Genomic DNA, 7,500 nt, shown 5'->3' with positions numbered 1-7,500 from the left:
GTGTGTATCCATGAACGTTTATAGTCGGGTTAATACAGTTCAGTGAGCATTACTCATAAACGCGGATGGCAAAAAACAATAACAAAGACTTGAGTGACGTCATCTTCGAACTATCTATAGCCTGATTAATGCAACTGCATAAAAATGACTGGCTGAACGCAAAAACAACGAGCTGAGTGACGTACGTTAACTTCGTTCTATCTATTTAATTCACTCAACCCTAACGCCGACTATATCCGTAAGTTACCCGGGTTACTTTTAATCCATGCCTAAAGTTATTACATTTTTCTGAGACAAATTATATGCACAGTATCAAAGCTACTGTTTTTAGTTTTTGCATGTTAATGGTACTAGTTGAATAAAACTATCTATATACATGCTCATTTTTAATACATTTTTTTTTTTCAAATTTTGAAAAGTATCAAGACTCTCTAGGATCGAGTGAGTTAATGAATTTAGTGAGAGCTGCTCATAAAGAGTTGAGTGACATCAATTCCATTCCATCTATAGTTAGGAATACTGGTTTCACACTTCCAATGAGAGTGGAACCAGTATTTTGACGTCACACAAATGTTCCCTAATGATATGAAAAAAATTACTGACCGTATGATCTTCTGTTAAGGCAAGCTGAGATGAAAATAAAAACAAAGATCGAAATTGCTCGTGTGCGTGGTAACACAGCGTCTACTTCAGCCATCGCCATTCTTTGAATACGGTTTCAGGGAAATACTACACGCATTTGGCACAAACGGGATAATATATAAGTAATGAAGTACAATAAAATCGCATTAAACCGTAGCCATCGTAAACTTATAGTCTGACAGGAGGACCGTAGCCATCGTTAACTTATAGCCTGACACTGACCAAAAATGACGTCAAAATGCCAGTCCTTGGCCACAAAAGAAAACAAACCGTGAGTTGTATTCGATAGCTCAACCAATGGGACCACTTGTTTCCATGAGCTCTACTAACGACAACTCACTAGACTGTACAAAAAACAAATAATGACTTCAAAATGCCAGTCCTTTTGGGTTTCAGTATCAGGCTATAACATAACGATGGCTACGCTAGGACCCACCAGGACATATACTTTGACGTCATTTATTTTAGGTTTGTGCAACTGCAACGTCTAGTGAGTTATCGTTAGTAGTGCTCAAGGAAACAAGTCATCCTATTGGTTGAACTATTGAATACAATTCACGGTTTGTTTCCTTTTGTGGCCAAAGACTTGTCTTTTGACGTCATTTTTTGGTCAGTGTCAGGCTAGGAGTTTATGAAAGCTACGCTAGGACCGTAGCCATCGTTATGTTATAGCCTAATACTGAAATCCAAAAAGACTGGAATTTTGACGTCTTTATTTGGTGTTTGCACCGCCTAGTGAGTTGTCGTTAGTAGTGCTCATGGAAACAAGTTATTTCATTGGTTGAACTATTGAATACAACTCACGATTTGTTTTCTTTTGTGGCCAAAGACGGACATTTTGACGTCATTTTTTAGTCAGTGTCAGGCTATAAGTTTTCGATGGCTACGGTATCAGGCCATGAGTTTACGAAGGCCACGGTTTGTCACTGATGGCAATAGATACAACGAAGTTGACGTCCCTCAGGTCTTTATGATTGTTTTTTTCATCCATGTTTATAAGTAATTCTCACTAAACTGTATTAACCAGAATAAAAACTTTCAATGTCACACATAGTTGTGTGTGTTGGTCCGTTATATTTCCGGATGGCAATGGCGTGAGTTTCTTAGCCAACCTTACAGTATCTAATATAGTATGCGCTTGGTTAAAAAGCTTACAAAATTGCCACCCGGAAGTATAACGGACCAACACACAAAACTATGTGTAATCTTGAACGTTTATAGTCTAGTTGCAACAGTTTAGTGAGAATTACTCATAAACGCGGATGGCAAAAAAAAAAAAAAAAAAAAAAACAATAACAATGACCTGAATGACGTCAACTTCATTCTATCTATACAATATTTTTGCCACAAAACTCGTCATTCTAATCCATCGATTTTGATGACCCTCATCTGGAATTCACGGAAGCCCCAGGTTTGAGAGGTTGGAGCAAGATGAAGGTCAATTTAATCGATGGATATTCGGACGACGAGTTTTCTGGCGAAAATATTAAATACGTTGTTTTGTTTGGGGTTTTTTCAGAGTACCAAAGTAAAAAAAAAAAAAATTAATTGAGCTTTTATATAGCGCGATATCCTCTTAATGAATGATCAAAGCGCTTTACAAGGGACCAACAGCAACATGTAACATGAAGAACGAAACATGACGCCTGTTAGGCGATATTACATTTTTTTTCCGACAGAGATAACGCTGTTAACGGCCAAGTACTCATTTTACACCTGAGTACGGTGAGACAAATGTGGGTAAAGAGCCTTTTCCAAGGACTCAACTATGCCAGGTGGTGGGCTCGAACTCAGGACCTTCCGATCCGAAAGCGAGTGTCATACCACTAGACCACATAGCCGCACAGTATAGTGGCAGTGGTATGATTAATAACGGGCTTGAGGAAAGGTCAGCATAGATTAATGTGTAATCGGGGGAAAAAGTGTTATGTCAAAAATTATGGTTCCTGATATATTGGAAGTGTAAAACTACACTTCCGGAGGACTGGATACATACCTATTGTAATTCATCTTCTGATTAGAGTGATGGTATCTTATTTTCTTATTGTTCCTGTGATATTGGAAGTGTAAAACCACACTTCCGGAGGACTGGATACATACCTAGTGTAATTCATCTTCTGATTACAGAGTGATGGTATCTTATTTTCTTATTGTTCCTGTGATATTGGAAGTGTAAAACCACACTTCCGGAGGACTGGATACATACCTAGTGTAATTCATCTTCTGATTACAGAGTGATGGTATCTTATTTTCTTATTGTTCCTGTGATATTGGAAGTGTAAAACCACACTTCCATGGGACTGGATACATACCTAGTGTAATTCATCTTCTGATGACAGAGTGATGGTATCTTATTTTCTTGTTCCTGTTATATTGGAAGTGTAAAACCACACTTCCGGAGGACTGGATACATACCTAGTGTAATTCATCTTCTGATTACAGAGTGATGGTATCTTATTTTCTTGTTCCTGTTATATTGGAAGTGTAAAACCACACTTCCGGAGGACTGGATACATACCTAGTGTAATTCATCTTCTGATGACAGAGTGATGGTATCTTATTTTCTTGTTCCTGTTATATTGGAAGTGTAAAACTACACTTCCGGAGGACTGGATACATACCTAGTGTAATTGGATTCAATAGTCTGAAGTCACGTCGCCCAGCAACGGCGGCCATAGTGGTTCTAAACAAAGAAAATCCGTACATTTTATTCTTCATGCTGGCTAAAACTTTTCATATGTCTTGTGATCAGAATGTGCAAAAGTCAAAACATGATCAGATTTATGTTTTTTTCCCCTCTGGATACACTTTTATGTTCGTCGGAGAAATATTTCATTAGGGCGTCCGCGATTGTTCCGATAGTTTAGAGCCAGTTACTAAGTTACCATGCGTCATTACGAGGGAAGTGACGTTACGACTGTTGAAGCGTATTGGAATCAATAGTCTGATGTCACGTCGCCCAGCAACGGCGGCCATATGGGTTCTAAACAAAGAAAATCGGTACATTTTATTCTTCACGCTGGCTAGAACTTTTCATATATGTCTTGTGATCAGAAAGTGTAAAAGTCAAAACGTGATCAGATTTATAATGTTTTTTTCCCCTCTGGATACGTTTTTATGCTCGTCCGAGAAATATTTAATAGGGGCGTCCGCCATTGTTCCGATAGTTTAGAGCCAGTTACTAAGTTACCATACGTCATTGCGAGGGAAGTGACGTTACAACTGCTGAAGCGTATTCATCTTCTGATTACAGAGTGATGGTATCTTATTTTCTTGTCTAAATAAATGCTGGTCGTCAATAAAGGTCAACTATCATCGTTCTTTTACATCTCTATCCTAAGAACCTATCCATAAACAGAACGACGTTGACGTCATCCAGGTCTTTGTTATTGTTTTTTGCCATCCACGTATATGAGTAATCCTCACTTAACTGTATTAACCAGACTATAAACCTTCAAGATTACACATAGTTTTGTGTGTTAGTTCATTATACGTCCGGATGGCAATGTTGTGAGCTTCTAAGCCAAGCGCATACTATCTATCGATAGTATAATGGACTAAAACGCAAAACTATGTGTAACCTTAATCGTGTATATAGTCTGATTAATACAGTTTAGTGAGAATTACTCACAAACATGGGTGGCAAAAAACAACAACAAAGGCCTGAGTGACATCATCTTCGTTCTATCTATACATTTTGCTACTGAAATTGCCATGCCACACTGATGTAACATATTCATTATCAGTACTCCCAAGAACTGGTTACATACACACTCCCAATGATTAAAGAACAAAAAACAAAACAAAAAAAATTGAGGATTTGATGACACGACTTTCCTTCTCATTTCTAGAGGTGTTTTGTTTTCTTTTTGAGCCACCGATGGTGACTAATATAATTAACGTTGTTTCATCATTGAAGTCGATATGACCTCCTGTTGCTTTGCTTGTCAAGCTATTGACCTGTCCCTCCAGGAAAATGCGGCCGCATCGGCATCCGATGCGGCCGCATCCTGTGGCCTTCCGCATCCGTCAGCAAAAAGCTAAATAATTCCCCCTCCAACTACTACTACTCCTACTACTGCTACTACTATTCCCACTACTACTACTACTACTACTACTACTACTACTACTACTACTACTACTACTACTACTACTACTACTACTACTACTACTGCTCCTCCTCCTCCTCCTCCTCCTCCTCCTACTACTACTACTACTACTACTACTACTACTACATTACTACTACTATTACGAGTAGTAGTAGTAGTAGTGGTAGTAGTAGTAGTAGTAGTAGTAGTAGTAGTAGTAGTAGTAGTAGTAGTAGTAGTAGTAGTAGTAGTTGTTGTTGTTGTTGTTGTTGTAGTAATAGTAGTAGTAGTAGTAGTAGTAGTAGTAGTAGTAGTAGTAGTAGTAGTAGTAGTAGTAGTAGTAGTAGTAGTAGTAGTAGTAGTAGTACAGTAAAAAAATAAAATGTTGTTGGAATTTCGTTTCTTTTTATTTATCATTGTCATTCATGTGTATCTTGGTAGGGGTTTTTTTCCCTACTCATTTGACCATGTAAACGTTAGCTATTTTAGGTGAAATTTTCTAATTAACCCATTCTTACCACGCTACTCTGCCACAGAGTCTGGTGTAGCATTCTAAGGGTTAAAATCAATGTTCTTTAAAATAGTGTACTTCTACATTGTCAAGTAGTCTGGTATATATTTCTGCTTTTTAGTTGTTTCTAATGAATCGAAACAACTGAATGTAGCTTTTAAACCTATAAGAATTCATATTTATTGTGAAAATTAGGTTTTGGGGGTTACAAAAGCACGCAAGAACGTGCATACATGTCGGATTTTTGGCATAATTTATGGCATAATGTCGAATTTATGGCATAATTTATGGCATAATTTGCCTTTTTTTTTGACATAATTTTGCCCCAAAAAATGTCATAATTCCGCGGGGACAGATTGACTGATTGCACTGACTGATATTGCAAGAATGAGTGAACGAAAAGGTCGCCTAAATCAACAAGCACTAACAAACAAAACAAAAAACACCCAAGAACAAGGGGGAAAATTCAAAAAAAGATTTTACAATTTAAAAAATATAACAAATGAAATACAATTACCTTTAATTAACCAGTAGATTTTTGACCAATCAAAACATGTGGTGTGTGACACACCTTCACACGTATTCGGACACGCGTGGTTGATTGTTTATAAACAATACCGTGAGTGAAATCGACCTCTCTCTGATCATTGTTAGCGTTTTTATACCGCCAAATGGGTGACTAGCTGTCACACAATTTTCTCGACCAGATTATAAATGTTTAAGTTTACACTGTGTTGGTTCTATTGATTAAGCGGTAGAAGAGTGGATATTTTACTTAGACGCATATCATCGATAGTAAACCTGGTGTAGTTTGCTATGTTAACCAATCACTGCCATTGTTTATATTGTGACGGCTGACCGAGAGGCGTTGTTATCTAGGTGTCAATTGAGGTTGAGAACCGATGATCTGAACAATCCCAACATAATGGGAGCGATCTATATTCATGTTTTCGTCCAACCGAGTCATCAATCACATGATTTGTTGATGTCCAACGATTGGGTAGTTCTTAACAAATGTAAACACGCTGCTTTGTTTATGAAAATTGTAAACATATCCTTGTGTCAAGCTGAACAAAATGACCAATCGTGATGTTAGATAATTCAAAAGATGTGAATACTCTTCACTATGTGGGTCATCTTGAGCACACTTTGCAATGTGACCAATGACCTCGAGCACATGGAAATGTGATATAGATCATGCCCATTCCGTTTTTGGGGTGATGGGATATTATGCTTTTGGCTTGTCAGAAATCACATCTAAAAGTCCCAGACTGACCATCTTCACTATGTGGGTCATCTTGAGCACACTTTGCAACGTGACCAATGACCTCGAGCACATGGAAATGTAATAAAGAACATGCCCATTCCATTTTCGGCGATCTCCACCAAAAGAGATGCAATATTATACTCGCTGGATTCTATAGCACGCCGAATTCCAGAACACTCTTCAATTAACCGGTAGATAACCACGCCTCTCAGACAATCGTCATCATGTAAACAATGACAGTGATTGGTAGACACAGCAAACTACACAGGCTTTACGATCGATGGTATGTGTTTAACTAAAATACCCATTGTCCTACCGATTGATCAATAGAACTAACACAGAAAACTATGTGTAAATTTAAACGTTCATAATCTAATCGAGAAAATCATGTGATAACTAGTCACCCAGTTGGCGGTATAAAAACAATAACAATGATCAGAGAGAGGTCGATTTCATTCACGTTATTGTTTATAAACAATCAATTATGTTTGTCCGAGGACGTGTGAGGGTGTGTCACAAATCCCATGTTTTGATTGGTCAAAAATCTACTGGTTAATTAACCGGTAGATAACCACGCCTCTCGGACAATCGTCATCATATAAACAACGGCAGTGATTGGTAGACACAGCAAACTACACAGGTTTTACTGTCGATGGTATGTGTTAAGTGAAATATCCACTGTTTTACCGCTTGATCAGTAGAATCAGCACAGAAAACTATGTGAAAACTTAAACCTTTTTAATATGATCGAGAAAACCATGTGATAACTAGTCAACCATTTGTCAAAATAAAAACAATAACAATGATCAGATGGAGGTCGAATTCGTTCGCGTTATTGTTTATAAACAACCAACTATGTTTGTCCGAGCACGTGTGAAGGTGTGTCACAAATTCCATGTTTTGATTGGTGAAAAATCTACTGGTTAATACGACACGCTGTAGCTGGGTGACCGAATGTATTGGTTTACCTTCCCTGAGCATCGGATTTCGGC

The sequence above is a fragment of the Berghia stephanieae genome, chromosome 10 (assembly GCF_034508935.2).
Source record: "Berghia stephanieae isolate SIO BIC M18660-M18661 chromosome 10, UCSD_Bste_1.3, whole genome shotgun sequence".
Classification (NCBI taxonomy): domain Eukaryota; kingdom Metazoa; phylum Mollusca; class Gastropoda; order Nudibranchia; family Aeolidiidae; genus Berghia; species Berghia stephanieae.
This window is presented reverse-complemented; position numbering follows the sequence as displayed.